Source organism: Malus sylvestris, chromosome 11 (assembly GCF_916048215.2).
Source record: "Malus sylvestris chromosome 11, drMalSylv7.2, whole genome shotgun sequence".
Lineage (NCBI taxonomy): Eukaryota > Viridiplantae > Streptophyta > Magnoliopsida > Rosales > Rosaceae > Malus > Malus sylvestris.
This window is the reverse complement of record NC_062270.1, coordinates 24071548-24093361: the sequence shown is the minus strand read 5'-3', so window position 1 is coordinate 24093361 and position 21814 is coordinate 24071548.

The window sequence follows — 21814 nt, the reverse complement described above, 5'->3', positions numbered from 1 at the left end:
GTCTCTCAAAGAACCCATTCTTTGAGTTCTATCTCTCGTTCATTTGCTTTTAGGCAAATCACATTGTAGAATTACAATGAACTACCCAACAAAACAACATTTGTTAGTTGGTTTATAGAAGCGATATCCAAAAGTTATTTTAAGGATATCCTACAAGATTGTTATCAAACAAATATTGCTTGTTAGCACACAACCCCAAATCTTTAACATGCTTAAGATTTGTCTTTCTTTCCAACTACATCTTATGGAGTCATGAAAATATTGGAAGATCTTCTCATTGACAATCATATTGTTTTAGAAGTATATATCCTATATATGGGTAATAGATAACATCTAACGAACTAAATCTTATTCAAGTTCGTTCTTCTCCTAATGGAGAAATACATTATCTTATGATGCTATTTTCCTTGATATCTTTCAAGGAAACTTATCTAAAGTGTTACCTTTCCTTGGATCAAATCTAAGGAGGTAAATACTTTAGATGTCTTACTCATCAACTTACATTACTTGAATTCTTTGAAACATTTTGCAAAGTATTCGAACTTGTGTTTATTCAAAATAAACTATAGTCCAACCGAGAGTGATCTTCGGTGAATGTTATTCAACATGAGTAATATTATGTTTGTGGACAAGTGCCACTAACATCTAAGTGAATTACCCTCAACAACTTTGTGATTCTTTCTTCTTTCCAAAAGAATAAAGATTCGAACATTTCGCCTCCATACAATTTTAACAAGAAGGTATTGGATCCGGACCTAACGATCCAAAGCGTCCATTTATGCCAACTCGTAATTTATGTTTTAGAGGTATCACAACTTTAGTTGGGATTCGTCACTACCTTGCAATTTTTTTTTGGGTTTTAAGCATCATTATTTTCTAAACAGTTAACACCACCATATTATCTCTATTATAGAGATAATTAATTAGATTACCATAATCCAATCATTGATTAATAAAGAACATTGTTTTGTCAAACAAAACATTTATCCATTTCACATAGTGACGGAATTTAGTTCCTTAAAATTGGAATACAAAGACAATCTATGTTTTTCCAATTTCTTTGGTAGTTCATATGAGGAAGTAAGTACCATCTGCTTTCGCAGAGATCTCCATTTGATTCACTCTTCGAATGTGAAGTACTTTCTCTTCTCTCATATATCTTCTACTTCTTATTAGTCACACTTTTACAACGATTGTAAAGCTTTGTTACTAATACGGAATCATGCATTCAAGTAGAAGAACCAACTATTTTGAACTTTTCAAGAACATTTTACAACACCTTCGAAAGGTGTGTTCTTGACACTTGCAAGACATTTCTTGCAAATACCCCTTCCAATGTCCATCCTTTCATAAAGAAAGTTTGTTCCCTTGGAGTTATTTATCTTCTTTATCTGACTTTCACCTTTGACTACATTAGACATGGTCCTTAAACTCCCACTATCTCTCTTGAAACCTTTTTCAATTGTGTTATACACATCAAACAATTTTGGAGAGCATGTGGTTATTGTTCACTACATAGTTTACAATAAACTTAGTGAACCATTAGGATAGGGACACAAAGGTGAAGTCCTTGCCTAGTTTCCGTCTCGTTAAGTGGTTTATCACTTCAACATTCAATGATTCAAAATCATCATAAGTCCATGTTAATGGACTATTTTTGTCAACCAACCATTATGTTCTAAACATAATTACAAACCTTCAAGAGTTGTACAAGGCAACTCTCATTTCTTCATACAACAATTTGTAAGTGAAGAAACATGGCACATAAAGTGTTCATGCCTTTGTGCTTTCTTCTCAAGTTCCTTGTTCATGTAACAAAGAAACAAGCACTAAGTGTTTGTATTGACTAAGAGTTGTTCAAAGCAACTCGTATTTCTTCATACAACAAATTGTAATTGAAGAATTATGACATTAAAAGTGTTGTCCTCTTTATGATAGACCTTTTCTAACATATTCTTCTAATGATACATTATCAATAGTAAGATTGTGAGGATGAGACTACTTTGGTACTTTTACAAGCCATTAAAGACAATCTATGGTTTTGTAGTACCAAGTCCGTAAACTAAACGTTCGGTTTTGTCAAGTGTTGGATAGCGTTTGCAAATATATTGGTAATCAAATACATAACGAATATAGATTGATTGATTTTAAGCCATTTGATTTGGGTCTTTAAATCAAATAGCACCACCCACTATTTTTGGCAAATTCCATATCCCTCATAGGAATTCGAGAGTTTTGGATGAAACTCCTAGTAGGTTATGGGAGACTCACTATTACCAAGCCCACCTCAGAATTATATCATGTTGGCTAGCATTAATAATAATGAGAGAGTACGCTTACTCATTTGCAACTAATGCAAGTACCCATCTTATTTGGCCTCTAGAGAGTGATGCCTCAGAATTATATCATGTTGGCGTCATTGCACTTAGTTAAGTCATTCCCACCATGCCTAGTTCGTGTAGGGGTTCAAGCATAGCCTCAGAATTATATCATGTTGGCTAAACTCGTTGCCTACCTCACTTCATCATGTATGTATATAGAACTCCTCCTGAGTGTAAGCACGCACTTTGTACTCCCCCATTATAGGGTGAAGCCGGTGTACGAGTCACAAACGATCGGAGCCTACCACGGTGGAAGGCCACGAAAGAGTGTTCAAAGCACTCTCCGCTTATCAACTTAATATTGGTTTGGTTGAGGGTTTTGTGTCTCATCACATATAAACATACACTTTAATCTCTATTAAAACTATTTTGGTCCTATTACAACTATTGGTCCATCCCTTTGTTTTAGTTGTACATAATACTCCCACTATGCTTTTAAAACGATTTTTAAAGCAAGAGTATATGATACTACTAACATAAACTTTGCATTCATTTGATGGACTACATAGTTGCCTTAGGGCCTAAGGATGATTATGAACCTTTGTTTAGATTCAACACGAGCCTTGTGTTGAATCTCGGTCTAGGAATGGTGATTGATTTTAGTTACGCGTTTAATCACATTAAGGCGTGTTGTCTTAGGGGCGTTGGACCCAACTACTTCATTTTCATGCATATCGTATAAAGCAAGAAAGAAGTACTTCAAAGTAAAGGTGAGCTTATGCTCATTACAACATTTGCATATAACAAATTACTTTAAAGTAAAGAAGAGCTTAAGCCCTTTTACAACATTTGATCAAATCAAATTACAACCAAAATCTAATCTACACATTCCCATGGTTCAAACAAATTTGAAACGCCTTTCACATAGCTCAATTATATTAGGCTTAGGTTCATAATCACCCTTTAATTAATTAACACTTTAACTAATTAATTGAATGCAACATTTTCATTTGGTTTTTGTATCCATAAGATTGATTTAAATGGAGCTAAACAAAATGAAAATCAAATTCTCATTTAAAGAGACAAAACAATTTTGTTCTCATCCTATTTGGGCCATCATGCAATTAACCTCAACTTTTGGGCCATATTGCAATAACAAAAACTTTTGGGGTCACTTTGTATAATACACAAAAGTCACAACTTCATGTAAATACAACTAGAACCCAAACTTTTAATAATGCAAAAACATCATTAAAGGATCAAAACAATTTGTCCTTTAGCGTTTTTGGACCTTAACGTAAAAACGTAAACTTTTGGGCCAAAGTGCAAATACACAAAAGTATCAAAACTTTATGTAATTGCATAAAAGCCCCAAAAGTACTCCCTTTGAGGGAGTGGCTGGTTTTGGGGAGGGATAAGGTTGGTGTGTGTGTTGATTAGTGAGTTTTGTCAAAAACATGCAAGTGTATGTAAGATAAGTTTATGAAATAATTCAATCACAATTATTTCAATCATCATTTATACAAATATCTAACACTTTAAATACATAATAAATCATTTAAAAACATATCACATATACTTTATGAAATAATTCAAAACTTTGAATCAATACACCAAACCTTTTTGTTCTTGGCAAGAACATCAAGAATAATGAAGAACATCCATGAAAAACCCAAATTTTTCCATGAACTTTTTCCACCCAAAAACATTCCAAAACCATTCTTACTTAAGGGAAATAACATCTAACCAAACTAGGGTACTTAGGGGTTCCAAAGAACACATTAAAACACTTTTAACAAGTCAAACAAGAACCCAAAAAATCACCCTTTGATTTTGGCCGAATTTTCCCAAAAGCATGGCACCAAATTTTAGCTCCAATATTCATGCTCATATGAACAACATCTACAACATTTGAGATAGCAAATTTTCCAACAAAATTTACTTTCAAAGAAGCAAGAATAAAGCTTGTAACAATTACAACTTTTAGATCACAAACTTATGAACTACAAAACACAAAAGGATTCACCAACTACTAGACCTAGGCTCTGATACCACTTGAAGGAATTATTTTGTGAAAACATGTTCATTTGAGCAACATCATATAGCATGCAATTAACAATTAAAGGCGGAATCATGCTTGTATGTACTCAAAAACAAAACATGACCATGAAATTCAAAGCCTAGTAGATTGGTGAACCAATAATCAACTCAAAAACAAAGTGAGTTGAAATTAATACCTTTGTAGATTCCTCTTTGCATAAGCAAAGGCTAATCACCCAAAGAGATAAGGGCCTTCATTCCTTGCTTCTTAGATCCATGGATTTGGATGGAAGAATAGGTTCTCCAAGTTCCCAAAATTGAGAACCTCTAATTCTCGACACCAAGGTTCGATTGTAGAAGAAATGAGTGACCTTGGAGTAGTAGGATTGCTAGATGTACCCTCCAAGGTGTTGGCCTCTTTAGAGAGAAATGGAGAGACAATTCTCACCAATTTTCCCCCAAAATAAAACCCATTTTTCACTTAATGAATATTTAGTTATAAAGTCATTTATATAGTCACTTCTTTAAGTGACCTAAATAACCAAACAACCCTAATTCATCTAATATGGCCGGCCACCTTATGGGATTTGGGCTTTTGGGCTTTAATGAATCTTCATTCATTAAATTGTCATACAACTTAAGTTAATGGGCTTGACGTTCGAAGCCCATTGGGCCTTAAGGTCCAAAACTATCCCGGAGTCTTTAACGAACTTATTCGTTTGATTAATTAACATATTAATTAATCCTTGCCATAAATAAATGATTAAACCATTTAATCATTCTTACTCATTTCCGTTTAATCTCCAATCTCCACCTTTCACGGTGTGCGATCCATTAGGTTCTTTTTAGCGAGGTAGTGGGCGATTAAAACCATTTTACATCGATTGTGAATTGAAACTATTTTCAATTCTCCCTTTAGTGATTATACACGTTTAGGGCTTCCACAAACCATGAGTGACACCTAGCAGCATATCATGGTTACCCAAGCTAATCAGAAGAGGTTAGAGAACCTATTCAGTTCGAGATTACAAATGCAATACGGTCCTTCTCTAATCTAATACTCTTGACCACATTGTTTGGTTTGATAGTTTATTTTCTCATGTCTACTATCCAATGTGTGTCTTGTGCTTATATGATTACCTTGAATGTGATTCGGAACGCATTCCCTAATCTCATTCATACTTTGGCCAAAGATTCAAATCATATCATAGAGTATTCTCCCTCAAACGGTTTGAAGGTTAGAGATCCCTTGTTGCGCATTCACTTGTCTCCATAGCTAAGCGGCTTGACCCCAACGATGCCGTGGACACCCTCCTGGTGGGATGACTTTGACATAATCAAAGATCAAGGTCTTAACCACAAGACAACTATGATGCCTCAGGTCAAAGGACTACTTTGCATTATCCCAACCATGAGTTCTTATGTGACATGGAATATGAGAACTCTTCGTTGATCGCGTTCAGTGAACTCATTCTCTATTGAGCACCTACCGTACTTGTCTTGATGTCACACACACCAATGATTCGAGACTAATCACTCTCCCTGAGAGAAGACATAGTACGTACCGATCTTGACGGACTGTCAATGCCCAATTGGCAATCCTATGATCAGGAACGTTTAGGATGTGTCTACGAAAGAATGGTCTCAAGAATCTAACTTCATTAGATTACATTCTCTCAATCACAAATTCCTTGGACTTTATCGTTTAAGCATATAACATTTATATGAGACGGCTCAAACAATAATCTATGCCCTTTATATGTTAAACTAGATTAGTTTAACATGTGAAATGTCCGTAAAGTATCATCACATGATTGGCTTTAGGGCACATTTCCAACACTTTTGTCAGAACTATGCCGCCTTGTAGAAAGCCACGTCCTTCAACTGAGCCTAGTTTTCCTAATATTGCTCAGTTAGGGGAAGCTATAGCAAATGCTATTCCATATTCACTTCATCCTCCCCAAGGGACACCTCTAGAGACTGTGTAGTGGAATCATTTCATGCGTAATGAAGGACATGAAGGAGCAGAGCGGTGGCTCAATCATATTGAGAAAACTTTCCATGTGATGCAAAGTTAGGGGAGTCTTACTCCTGATAGGTGGGTTAAGACGACTACCTGGTTTTTAGGTCTGGAACCTGCAGCTTGGTAGAGACAGGAGTCTTATCAGTTATCACTAGAGGAAGCTGCCAATTGGGAAGTTTTTAAGCAGTTATTTCAGAAGAGATTCATTTCTCCAGAGTATATAAATCGCAAAAAGCAAGAATTCACACACCTAAAGCAAGGAAAGATGACAGCTAATGAGTACTACAGGAGGTTTACTGATTTGTCTCACTATGATCCGAAGGTTGCTGATAATCCTGTTGAGATGCTTCGTCGTTTCAGGTTAGGTACTCGAAAGAAATGGCGTTCTATGGCGACCACGACTCCTTGTGCCGCTTACCAGGAGATTTATGAGATTTTACTGCGGATTGAAGATTTAGAGAATATGCCTAGTGAGAGTGATGAGGAAGAAAATGATGGAAATCAGAAGAAAGATGATAAAGGTAAGGGTCAATCATCTCAGGGACCTCGTAAGACTCAAAGTTTTAAGAGAAGTGGTGCCAGTTCTAGTTCTTCTAGCGGAGGTATGAGTTCCACTGGGCAGGGGAGAGGTGGTAGATTTTCTGAAGGTCCTCGTTTCCAGATGTAGAGGGATTCTGGTAGCTCTGGTGGTTCTGGTAGTCCATTTTGTCATAGGTGTAATAGTTGACATTTTGGGGAGTGCAGGCAGGGTAGTAGATGATGTTTTATCTGTGGTTAATTTGGGCATAGGGTTATGCATTGTCCTCAGAATCAGTAAAGGCCCCAGCAGCCATCCTTACCACCCCCAGGGCCGACCCAGCAAGTTTCAGGACCTAGTGATTATGCCCAGACGGGTCGTAGATGTGCTATCAGGGTGATGTAGCTCCTTATTCTGCAGAGCAGTATCAGTATCCAGAGGACCCGTATCAGCAGAGTGGTTACCCTCAGTATTCAATAGGTTATATGCCATATCCGCCATATTCAGCTGGTGGATCGCAATGGTACCTTGGTAGACAGTCCCAGCATGTGGAGATTGCTTTTAGCAGTGCAGGATCATCGAGGCAGCCCAGTCAGCCAGTTCAGGGGCGTAATGTGCAAGGTTGTAGTGGTCAGACTAGCAGAGGTCGTGGAGGCAGACAGCAGGCTCAGGGACGTATTCACCACATGACACTGCAGGATGCTCAGAATAATCCTTATTTGATCATGGGTACGTTGAATATTCTTGGTCATTTTGCTAGAGTATTAATTGATTGTGGTGCTACGCATTCTGTTATTTCTCATACGTTCGCTCAGTTGACTCAACCTTACCCTACACCTCTAGGGTATGATTTAGAGTTTGCTATGCCTAGAGGAGAGAGATGTTATGTTAGTTGTGTTTATCCAGGATGTCTTGTGTTAGTGGATGAGGTAGTTATGCCAGCTAATCTCATTCTGTTAGATATCGTTGATTTTGATGTGATTTTGGGCACAAATTGGTTGCATTATAATCGTGCCAATATAGATTGCTATGGGAAATCAGTTACTTTTCATCGTCCTGGATTGCTTGAGGTTTATTCATGGGCGAGCGTAGTGGGGTAAGGCATGGTGTTATTTCTGCCATAAGAGCTAAAAGATTGTTAGAAAAAGGTTATCAGGGATATTTGGCTTATGTGGTGTTGAATGATAATACTCTTACTTGTGTGGAGAATGTTCGTGTGGTCAGGCATTTTCCTGATGTGTTCCCTAATGATTTACCTCGATTGCTGCCAGACCGAGACGTGGAGTTCACCATTGATTTACTTCCAGGTACAGATCCTATATCTTTGACTCCTTATCGAATGGCTCCTGCTAAATTGAGGGAATTGAAAATTCAGTTGCAGGAATTAGTTGATAAAGGTTTTATTCAGCCTAGTACTTCACCCTGGGGAGCTCCTATTTTATTTATGAGGAAGAAAGACGAGACCTTGAGGCTATGTATTGATTACAGGCAATTAAATCGGGTAATGATTAAAAACTGTTATCCATTGTCGCGTATAGATGATTTATTTGATCAGCTTCGAGGTGCATGTGTGTTTTCTAAGATTGATTTGAGGTCTGGTTATTATCAATTGAAGATCAGAAGTGAGGATGTCCCTAAGATAACTTTTAGGACTCTATATGGTCATTATGAGTTTCTTGTGATGTCATTCGGGTTAACTAATGCACCTGCAGCTTTTATGGATTTGATGAATCGAGTATTCCAGCAATATTTAGACAGGTTTGTCATTGTCTTTATTGATGATATTATGGTGTACTCTAAGCCGAAATCAGAGCATGTTCGACATCTTACTTTGGTGTTGAAGAAATTGAGGGAACACCAGTTGTATGCTAAGTTTAGCAAGTGCCAATTTTGGCTAGATCAAGTGGCATTTTTGGGACATGTCATATCTACTCAAGGTATTCAGGTGGATCCTGAAAAGGTAGCAGCTGTTGAGAATTGGGAGCAACCACGAACCGTCACTGAGGTACGAAGTTTTCTTGGCCTAGCAGGTTATTATCGACGGTTTGTTAAAGATTATTCAGTTATTGCATTACCACTGACAAGGTTAACCAAGAAGGATGTTAAGTTTCAGTCGGATGATAATTGTGAGCAAAGCTTCCAGCAGTTGAAATATTGTCTCACTCATGCACCTGTTTTAGCATTTCCTTATGATAATGGTAATTTTGAGATCTACAGTGATGATTCCTTGAATGGTCTGGGATGTGTGTTGATGCAGCATGGTAGGGTGATTGCTTATGCTTCGCGTTAGTTGAAGCCTCATGAGATGAATTATCATATTCATGATCTTAAGTTAGCAGTTATTATCTTTGCCTTGAAGATTTAGAGACTTTATCTTTATGGTGAAAAATGTAAGATTTTTACAGATCATAAGAGTCTTCAGTATCTTTTCACTCAGAGGGATCTTAATCTTCGACAACGAAGATGGATAGAGTGCTCGAGGCTCAGATGAATGATGAGGAAACCCAAGAATTGATTCAAGCAAGAAATGATGGGAAAAAGAAAGATCTAAGGATTAGAGAATCGGATGGCATGCTTATGCAGGAAGGAAGAATGTATGTGCCGAATAATACGGATTTAAAGAAAGAAATTCTTGATGAAACGCGTGTATCGGCATATGCAATGCATCCGATGAAGGATGATTTTGTGAAAACATGTTCATTTGAATAACATCTATAGCATGCATTTAACAATTAAAAGGCGGAATCATGCTTGCATGCATTCAAAAACAAAACATTAACCATGAAATTCAAAGCCTAGTAGATTGGTGAACCAAGACTCAACTCAAAACAAAGTGAGTTGAAATTTATACCTTTGTAGATTCCTCTTTGCATAAGCAAAGGCTAATCACCCAAAGAGAGGGCCTTCATTCCTTGCTTATAAGATCCATGGATTTGGATGGAAGAATATGGTTCTCCAAGTTCCCAAAATTGAGAACCTCTAAGTGTCTACACCAAGGTTAGATTGGAGAAGAAATGAGTGACCTTGGAGAAGTGGGATTGCTAGCTAATCCCTCCAAGGGGGCCGGCCTCTTTAGAGAGAAAGGAGAGCTTTGTGTTCTCTCCAATTTCCTAAAAAAAACCCTTAATGAATTTAGGCTATAAAGTCCTTTATATAGTCCCTTCAAATAAGTGACCTAAAGAACCAAAAACCATTCTTCTAACATGGCCGGCCACTTTAAGGGATTTGGGCTTTTGGGCCCTTGTGAATCTTTATTCATTAAGTTGTCATACAACTTAAGTCCATAGGCTTTGACGTTCGAAGCCCATTGAGCCTTAAGGTCCAAAACTATCCCGAGGTCTTTAACGAACTTATTCGTTTGATTAATTAACATATTAATTAATCCTTGCCATAAATAATTAAACCATTTAATTATTCTTACTCATCTCAGTTGTTTCTTCAATCTCTACCTTACACGGTATACGATCCATTAGGTTCCTTTTAGCGAGGCAGTGGGCGATTAAAACTCTTTCAAATCGATTGTGAATTGAAACTTACTTTCAATTCTCCCTTTAGTGTTTATACACGTTTAGGGCTTCCACAAACCAAGAGTGACACCTAGCAGCATATCATGGTTACCCAAGCTAATAAGAAGAGGTAGAGAACCTATTCAGTTTAGGATTACAAATGCAATACGGTCTTTCTCTAATACAATACTCTTGACCACATTGTTTGGTTTGATAGTATATTCATGTCTACTATCCAATGTAATTCGTGTGCTTATATGATTACCTTGAATGTGATTTGGAACGACTTTCCTAAATCTCATTCATACTCTGGCCAGAGATTCTTAATCATATCATAGAGTATTCTCCCTCAAACGGTTTGAAGGTTAGAGATCCCTTGTTGCGCATTCACTTGCCTCCATAGCTAAGTGGCTTAACCCCAACTATGCCGTGGACACCCTCCTGATGGAGTGACTTTGACATAATCAAAGATCAAGGACTTAACCACAAGACAACTATGATGCCTCAGGTCAAAGGACTACTTTGCATTATCCCAACCATGAGTTCTCATGTGACATGAATATGAGAACTCTTCGTTGATCGTGTTCAATGAACTCATTCTCTATTGAGCACTTACGTACTTGTCTTGATGTCATACACACCAATGACTCGAGACTAGTCACTCTCCCTGAGAGAAGACACAACACGTACTGATCTTAACGGACTGTCAATGCCTAATTGGCAATCCTATGATCAGGAACGTTTAGGATGTGTCTACGAAAGAATGGTCTCATGAATCTAACTTCTTTAGATTGCATTCTCCCAATCACATATTCCTTGGACTTATCGTTTAAGCATATAACATTTATATGAGACGGCTCAAACAATAATCTTTGCCCTTTATATTAAACTAGATTAGTTTAACATGTGAAATGTCCGTAAAGTATCATCATATGATTGGTTTTAGGGCACATTTCCAACATCCGAGAGGCACTAAAATGTATTATACTATTAGGCCAACTTATTATTGGCCGGGTATGAAAAGTGAAATTGCTGAGTACGTGAGTAGGTGTGCCATTTGTCAGCAGGTCAAAGCTGAGAGGAAAAAGCCATTTAGATTGATGCAGCCACTTCCCGTGCCACAATGGAAGTCGGAAGGTATTACTATGGATTTTGTGTACAAGCTTCCTCGTACACAAAATGGTTATAATGGCATTTGGGTGATAGTTGATCGGCTTACTAAGTCAGTGCATTTTATTCCAGTGAGGGAGAAATATTCTTTAAGCTGATTAGCTAAATTATTCATATCGAAGATTGTTAAGTATTGGTATGTCACCATTTGAGGCATTTTATGGCAAATCTTGTCGTACTCCTTTGTGTTGGTCAGAGGTTGGTGAAAGAGTTTTAGTGGGCCCTGAGATTGTAGAGGAGACTACTCAGAATATTCAGGTAATTAAATCTAACCTGAAAGCGGCCCATGATCGACAAAAGAGTCTAGCAGACAGGCATGCCATTGATTGAGTGTATAAAGTGGGTGATTGGGTATTTTTGAAGCTATCACCGTGGAGAGGTGTAGTGCAATTCGGGAAAAAGGGTAAGCTAAATCCTAGGTATATCGGACCGTATCAGATCACCGAGCGAGTCGGTGAAGTTGCTTACAGGCTCGAGTTGCCTCCAGAGTTGTCTAAAGTGCACGATGTGTTCCATGTTTATATGCTTCATCATTATGTTTTTGATCCATCGCATGTGATACTTCCTCAACCATTGGAAATTAATTCAGATTTGACTTATGATGAGGAGCCAGTGATGATTTTGGATTGGAAAGATAAGGTTCTGAGGAATAAGACCGTGCGCTTAGTGAAAGTGTTGTGGAGGAATCATTCAGTGGAGGAGGCTACTTAGGAGGCTAAGGATCGTATAAAGGAAATGTATCCAGGCTTATTTTACGGTTATTAGTGGTTATACTTTATTGTATGGAATTTTGGGGACGAAATTTTCTCAAGATGGGTAGGTTGTGACAGCTCGTCCCGAATGTATATATTATTTTATCCTCGAGAGCGTGGAAATTTCTATTATGCCCTTTAATCGTTGAGTTGTGTGTGTGTGTATAGGCTAAGGTTTTAGACAAATTAGTTCTATTCCTAATTAATTGGACCCAATTAGAACTAAAAGACTTAAGGTTTTGTTTGATTGGTTGCAATCTGGACCACACACACACACCCATACCACTCCCGTTAACTCTTTTTCTCTCTCTTCTCTCTCGGATTTTCCCATTTTCCGTACAAGTGTACGGTCAATCTCTCAACGAGCTTCACCAGTCACGGATCGAGGCTGTGAAGGTAGTTCGTACTCCTTGTGAGCTCAGGAACTCATCCATACCCTTAGTTGGTCATGAGGACTTGTAAAACTTGAGTTACCCGAACTCCGGTGAGGGTTGATTTTTCCTCCGACGTGATCACGAAGGTTTTAAGTTATTTTGAGACCTAAGAAGGTATTATTCTAGCTTTTCTAGCACGTTGGATCAATTTTGGAGTGGTTTTAACGTTAGAACACTCGGGTTTATCGAGTTGCAAGTTTGGCCGATTTTCATGAGATTTTTTCGGCGAGTTTCCGTTGCTTTTAGGACCTTTGAAGGGTACGATCATGTTCTACTTGTTGAGGGCTTCATTTTGGTATAAATTTTGTGAGATTTGGTGTAGAAATGAGAAAGATATTGAAGTCTAAAGTTTTTCCAGAATCCGACAAGAGCAGCGGTGACTGGCGCTGGACTCCGGCGAACCAAGGAAGAAGGAGGAGAATATTCCGTTAAAGTTGACAGAATATTCTAACGCCATCAGGTAAACATAACGGCATATGCTTTTATTTAACGGAATATTCCTTAACGCCGTTAGGGAATCCGTCAGTGTGCCAGGCACGTGCCTGCGCGTGGGCGACGCGTGGGACGTCAGAAAATTTTTCTAAAAATATGGGGATGTTCTTGAGGTTGAGTAGGTCACGGTGGTATATTCAAATACCCCAATTGAGCAATGTATGAGAAGTTATTACCTAGTTTTGTTTATGTGCTTAAAAATAAAGTTTAAATAGTTGTTTTGCATATAGGTGAGACCTATCTTGAGTAGGTCTCGGGGGTTACGACCCTTCCACATATCAGTGAGTGGGCTTTTGGTTTTCAGTAAATATCTATATACTTGGTATTTTTCCCAGAAAACTTAATTAAATGATTTGATACTTTGAAATGCCATGTCAAATGCTCTTTATGTTTAATTGTGCGTTAGTATGGTTATATATTGTTGCTCGCCACTATAGACGCTTAGGTAAGCTTCAGGTGAGTATATTGATGGTAGTGATGGTAATGAGTACATTAGTGCTGAGATGTATTTTGAGCTATTTATCCTGCACCCCGGTGTTAGTGCTTCGCCCAAAGACAGGGCCTAGCCTTCACGTGATCGTTCACATCCCACACCACACACTTACCTTGGATCCAAGGCAGGTGCCAACCTATGGTACAGACCACTTTAGGTGGTTCCAACTCATAAGTGACTTGCGATACTTTGCACAGCCTTCACGTGACCATAGCACTTAAGCGTATTTATTTACACCTAGCCTGTGGTACATACCACATTAGGTGGTTCCGACTCGTGTGCAGAATTTTGATTGATGAGTTGTGGACCCAGCCGTACAGGTCACTTTAGGTGACTCCGGCTAGCATGCTATTTCATATTGATTTATTGCACCTGGCTTACTTATTTCTTTCTGAGATTTGACATGGTATATTCGGTGGATTGCTATTTTGAATATGATTTTGAGATATATTGTATATGTTATTTTCTGGGAATTATACAGGTTTTACGGTGAGGGGTTACTACTTTTGATAAATGAAATGATTTTAAAAAGCTTTGTTTTTGCCCACTCACACTTTCTGTTTTGCGCCCCTCCAGGTTTTAGGTAGGAGTGCTCGCTGGTGGCTCACGAGGAATTCACGGCAGCTCTGACAGATTATCACTATTGTAGGACCATCTTTGGTATTGTATAATTAGTATTCGTCCTGTTGAACTGCACCTAGGATACCTACGCTCTGGTTATGTGTAGTCACTTCTAATATCGCATTTTCACCTTATCTCATCTAGTGTTTTAGTCCGTTGGTTTTTATTTATTCGCATTTCTTATATCATTATTGCTTCCGCATTGTGCACATGGCTACGTCACCCTCACGTGACGGCCAGCATGCCTCGAATTTAGGTCGGGGTGTGTCATAAACAATCCTGAAAGCAGTCTTAGGGACATCCTCACTGCTGATCTTCAACTGGTAATAACCAGACCTCAAATCAATCTTAGAAAACACACAGGCACCTCGAAGCTGATCAAACAAATCATCTATACGCGGCAATGGATAACGGTTTTTAATTGTTACCCAATTCAATTGCCTATAATCAATACATAGCCTCAAAGTCCCGTCTTTCTTCCTTACAAACAAAACTGGAGCTCCCCAGGGTAAAGTACTAGGCTGAATAAAACTTTTATTGATTAATTCCTGCAACTGGACTTTCAATTCCCTCAATTCAACAGGAGCCATTCTATATGAAGTCAAAGATATAGGATCCGTACCTGGAAGCAAATCAATAGTGAACTCCACATCTCGGTATGGCGGCAATCCCAGTAAATCATCAGGGAATACATCAGGAAAATGCCTGACTACTCGAACATCCTCCACACTACTAGAAGCAACATCATTCAGCACTACATGAGCTAACTATCCCTGGCAACCTTTTGGTAACAACCTTTTTACTCTTACAGCAGAAATAACACAGTGCTCAGTAAAGCCTCGCTCTCTATACTATTGTTGCAGAAGCACGTTGAAGGAATAAAAAGTACTGAAAGTCCTATCCAACATATCTTCCTTAGTGATAGTCTCCCCCATAAAGTTTCATTTGGGGGCTAATTCTGAACATTGCAAAGTTATACTCAACAACCGTTTTAAAATCTTGGATTCACAGGTGTGTCCACTCATAATGAGCTCTTTGGAGAATCAGCATTTTCTGGTGATTATATATGCTTCTTAATGCATTCCAAATAACCAATGGATTTGGTATGAGCATATGGTGTCACTGGTTCTCGCATCTAAGTAGTAGCATTCCATTCATGAGATCATATCTAAACATGCTTATTAACTCCAGAAATTGCGTTCTTTGTGATACATATATGTGAGTGTTCGTTTTCATATCTACATCAATCTTCTCACATATGACTAGTATAGGGTGTGTAGTTAGAAAATCTGAGTAAAAATTGAGTGCATACTTTGTAAGGAATTGAGTAAATTCTCTAAGGCATGTTACTACATCAAAAACATTGTTTTAATCGATTAATTGTGAACAAGTAAATGGTGACTATGATTAAGTATGTGCTTAAGTGTAAGATGATTCAAATCTGTGGGGATAATGATTTTTAACATGTCATGTGCATTGGAAATCCCTGAGGCAAATGTTGGAAGGTTTAGGTTGTGATTTATTTGTTTTGTTTCGTTTTATTTCTTTGTTTTGCTCGAGGACTAGCAAAAGCTAAGTGTGGGGGAATTTGATAGGAGCATATTTATGCGACTTAGTTAACATGTTTTCTTGCATTTACTTAGTTAGTTATTGCTTATAAGAGTGTTTTAAGCTATTTTCGTGTGTTTATAGGTCCTAATAGCAAAGTTGGAAAGAAAGTGCATTTTGGTGCAATTTGGAGCAATTTTGGGCCAAAATGGATTGCATGCATATGGAGCAAGTGGGATGGACGTTTTTGGTGTTTTAAAAAGGGTTTCAACACATGCAAAAATCTGAATAATGAAGTTGAACTATGGAAGTGTGCAGATACATACACTTAAGGAACAATTTGAAAGGAAAAGAAGTGAAAGATGCCATTTGTTGGATTGCTTTACAAGTTGTATTCACATTTTCAGCAACTATAAACATAATTGCAAGCTAAAATGATGCATAGCATGTGTGTAGAGGTGTAAAGTGGCCAAAAGTTGATGTTTGCAAGATGAAATGATGCAAAACATGTGTGTGAAAGTTGTCTAACAGCTAGTACATGTGGAAAAGGGATGGAATACAAGGCAAATGCATCAGAAATTGAAGAATGAAGGCACATGGACAGCTACAAATGAGTTGAATTAGCAAGAGAGGAATGATTGCCTTTTGTTAAAGGCAAGACACAATGATAAAAGAGCATGTAAACTAGCTGTTTTTGCATCATTTTGGTCTTTGTTTGTATTGTTTATTGAAGCCACTTGAGTGATTCTTTGCTTTGGAGCTTCTAAAAATAGGGAGTGAAGGGAAGAACACTAGGGACATGAAAAATACCCCCTTTCATCTCAGAAATTCGTCCAGCCACATTCCACACCATTCTACACTCCCAAATCACCATACATCCATAATTCCTTACCTTTGCCGCACCCTCCACCTATCCTAAACACTACCATACCATCTCACATCCATTCCTCCATAAAAATATCACCCAAAACCTGTCCCCAAGTCTTGTGCCGCAGCAAAGAGGAAGGAGGACAATCCATAGGCGTGCTTGTTGTTCAAAGTGGATCATTGGAGCGTCTAGGTGTTTTCTTTCTTTTGTTTTCAATGTCTAAATTTGTTTATCTTTGCTTTGTGAGTATGAGAAACTAAACCCCCCTTAGCTAGGGGGAATTCGAAACCATGTTTATGCTTGCAATATGATTTGATTACTTCTAATTGCGTTTCATAAGCTATGAATTCAATTTACTTATCTGTTCGTATAAAAACTGATTTGTGTATGTTGGTTGAGAGTGCACGCTTAATTTTCATGCATGAATTTGATGCTAGAATATAAGGGAGTTTCACCTAATTGTTATGAACTTATATTCGCAAGTAGTGAAGGTTGCTAGTCACAATCACGTTAAGTAAATTCTTGGCATAAGTTTCATGCAATTCATAGTAACGAGTGCCTCGTCAATGCTTATGTTTTTCATAGAACTTAATGATTCTTGCTTGTATCTCTATTATGCAATTCATGTAGGGAACTTGTAGGGAATGTTTTGGGTTGTCGTATGCAATCATCCAACTCAATAACTTGTGAAAAAAAACTGAGATTTAATTAGTGCAATTCACGATTAATCTGGGGCGTTGAGTATTCATAGTTTATCGAAAAGCAACTGGAAATCGTTTTGTATGCAAGTGTGACATGTGTGGAGAAGAACCTCCTAGCTAGCCTTCCATCCATAAGTTTCATTCAAATTCATTTACAATCTGTTTTGTTTTACAAAGTTTGTTTTGTTTTCAAATTCGTCAAGAACCAATCTCCCATTTATTTCAAAGTGTTAGATTAGTTAGTAATCACTTTAGTTTGTGTTTTTAAGTGTTTTGATTCACCCAAATTTGTCTAAGAATCTGTTTACTTTGTTCTTGTCTTAATTTAATTATTTTCGTCCAAAATCAACCCCATCTTATTTCTTTGAGTCATATTAATTAGAACTTGTCTTAGATTATGTTTTTACGTGTTTTAGTTCATTAGAAAACCAAAATTCGTCCAAGTTTGTGTTAGAGTCCCAAAACTGCCCAGAAAGTGTTTTTAAGGCAGTTTTGAGTCTTTGGTTGCTGTTTTGAATCTTTTTGTTTATCTTAGTATTTTAAAGTATAGTTTTGCATTCTTTGAGTCTAGTTTAGTGTTTTAAACTTTGTTTTTACGTTTCTAAGTCAGTTTTCAAGTGATTTAGCAATCCCTCCTAATCCCCGGCCTAGAACGATCCCTACTTACATACTTTACAACATTTGATAAAAAAAGGGTTTAATTTGTGTGCTTATATATTTCGCATCAACTTGCCTTATCTTGTCGTTACCTTTCCTAATCCTAAATTACCAAAGATTCAGTCACACGAAGGGTTCCTAAATACTTTGGGACATTTCATTACATGTTCTACAAGTCTTAAACCTGCCCTAAAAGTCCAAGCCATACCATCATTCACCATTTCTCTTCCTTGCCGTGCAAGGGAGCCATCCCTTTCCAATTTTCTGCCATAAATCACTCCAATTTCCACCCATGCCGTGCACATTCATCCATGTTCCCTCCTTGCACTCATTTGCTGCACCATTCCACTTCCTTTCCTTTGTCTACCATGTGCACAATATCCTTTCACCTCCTTACACTCATTGATTCACCACTTACTCACCTTTCCACCCATGCCATGCATAACACCCTTGTCCCCTTCATTATTTCTGATTTCATGCACCATTACATTGACTCATTGCACTCAATTGCTGCACATTCCTTGTCCCCTTCACCCATCAAATTTCATGCACTTTTACCTCCACTACATGCACTCATTGATGCACCATCCACCACCTTTGGAATCCCATGTTATGCATCATGACTCTTGCTGCACCTTTGACTCATTTCTGCACCATTCCACTGAAGGAAAATTTTGTGAAAAACATGTTCATTTAAGCAACATCTATAGCATGCAATTAACAATTAAAAGGCGGAATCATGCTTGTATGCACTTAAAAACAAAACATTAACCATGAAATTCAAAGCCTAGTAGATTGGTGAACCTTTACTCAACTTAAAACAACATTTGTTAGTTGAGAAATTATACCTTTGTAGATGCCTCTTTGCATAAGCAAAGGCTAATCACCCAAAGAGAGGGCCTTCATTCCTTGCATCTTAGATCTATGGATTTGGATGGATGAAATGGTTCTCCAAGTTCCCAAAATTGAGAACCTCTAAGTCTCTTCACCAAGGCTAGATTGGAGAAGAAATGAGTGACCTTGGAGTAGTAAGATTGCTAGCTACACCCTCCAAGGAAGCCGGCCTCTTTAGAGAGAAAGGGAGAGACATGTTCTCTCCAATTTTCTCCAAAAGAAACCCTAAATGAATTTTGGCTATAAAGTCATATTTATACCTTTATTCATTGGAGTGGCAAACTTGTAATTAAGTCCAAAACTCACTCCTTTAACAAAATGGCCGGCCATAGGGTTTCATTGGGCTTTTAAAGCCTTTGTGAATTATTTGTCATTAAGTTGTCATACAACTTAAGTCAATGGGCTTGACGTTCGAAGCCCATTGGGCCTTGAGGCCCAAAACTAACCCGTGGTCTTTTAACGAACTTGATTCGTTTGATTAATTAACATATTAATTAATCCTTGCCATAAATAATTAAACCATTTAATTATTCTTACTCATCTCCATTGTTTCTTCAATCTATGCCTTACACGGTGTACGATCCATTAGGTTCCTTTTAGCGAGGCAGTGGGCGATTAAAACTCTTTCAAATCGATTGTGAATTGAAACTTACTTTCAATTCTCCCTTTAGTGATTATACACGTTTAGGGCTTCCACAAACCATGAGTGACACCTAGCAGTATGTCATGGTTACCCAAGCTAATCAGAAGAGGTGGATAACCTATTCAGTTTAGGATTACAATGCAATACGGTCTTTCTCTAATACAATACTCTTGATCACATTGTTTGGATTGATAGTTTATTCATGTCTACTATCCAATGTGATTCGTGTTCTTATATGATTACCTTGAATGTGATTTGGAACGACTTCCTAAATATCATTCATACTCTGACCAGAGATTCTTAATCATATCATATAGTATTCTCCCTCAAACGGTTTGAAGGTTAGAGATCCCGTGTTGCGCATTCACTTGCCTCCATGGCTAAGTGGCTTAACCCCGACGATGCCGTGGACACCCGCCTGATGGAGTGACTTTGACATAATCAAAGATCAAGGACTTAACCACAAGACAACTATGATGCCTCAGGTCAAAGGACTACTTTGCATTATCCCAACCATGAGTTCTCATGTGACATGAGTATGAGAACTCCTCGTTGATCGTGTTCAGTGGACTCATTCATTATTGAGCACCTACATGCTTGTCTTGATGTCACACACACCAATGACTCGAGACTAGTCACTCTTCCTGAGAGAAGACACAACACGTATTGATCTTAACGGACTGTCAATGCCCAATTGGCAATCCTATGATCAGGAACGTTTAGGATGTGTCTACGAAAGAATGGTCTCATGAATCTAACTTCTTTAGATCGCATTCTCCCAATCACATATTCCTTAGACTTATCGTTTAGGCGTATAACATTTATATGAGACGGCTCAAACAATAATCTTTGCCCTTGATATTAAACTAGATTAGTTTAACATGTGAAATGTCCGTAAAGTATCATCATATGATTGGTTTTAGGGCACATTTCCAACATCCACCTCCCTTTCCTTTCTTTACCATGTGCACACTCATTCATATTCCCTACTTGCATTCATAGTTGCAACACCACTCCATTTTACCCCTCATGCTTTGCATCATTACTTCACTTGCACCTTTGAATCATTTCAACACCACTCCATGCACTCATTGCTGCAACACCACTCCATTTTACCCCTCATGCTTTGCATCATTACTTCACTTTCACCTTTGAATCATTGCATACACCACCATTTTCCCTTCCATTGCCGTGCACTTCCTCTATAAAAGGAAGTGTGTGTGGCAGCCATAGAGTTCAGTTTTTGTTAGAACATTCACCACCATTTCAACACAACCTTCATCCAAACACATCCATTCATCTTCACATCCATTCCTCCATACAGACAAACCTTCAAACACTCACCAACACCTTGTACCGTAGCAAATGAAGGGAAGGAAAGTGCTTGGACGTGCTTGCTATTCAACTTGGATCGTTGGAGCGTTTTGGTGTTTTCTTTCTTATGTTTCCAATGTTTAAATTCATTTTCTTTCGTTTTGTTGTGAACATGAGTGGCTAAACCCCTCTTGGCTAGGGGTGATTTCAAAGCCATGATTATGTGTGCAATTTGAGTTAATAAATTCCAGTTATGAGTTCTTGAATCGTGAATGCAATTGGCTTAACTATTTGATAGATAACTTATTTGTATTTGTTGATTAAGGGTCGACACTTAATTGGCATGCATAAATCCGTTGCTAGAATATAAGAAAGTTTTACATAATCGTTACAAACTTATATTTACAAGTAGTGGAGGTCGCTTATAAACGATCGCGTTAAGTTTAATTCCTAGCATGAGTGACATGATGTCATAGTTGCAAGTGCTTTGTCAATGCTTATGATTTTCATTAAACGTAATGATCTTTGATTGTATCTCTATTATGATGTCATGTAGGGAACTTTTGAAGAATGTTTTGGGTTGTCGAATGATGTCATCCAATTCAATAATACAAGGAAAATCTGAGGGTTAACTAGTGATGTCACGGTTAATTTGGGGCATTGTCGTTTATAATTCAATGAAGGAGTAACTGGAAATTGATTTGTTTGCTTACATGTCATGTGTGGAGAAAGAGCCTCTAGCTAGCTTATCATCCATCTAATTCAACTAAATTCGTCCAAAATTTGTCTTAAGTTTTAGTTACTTGCTTTTATTTTAAAT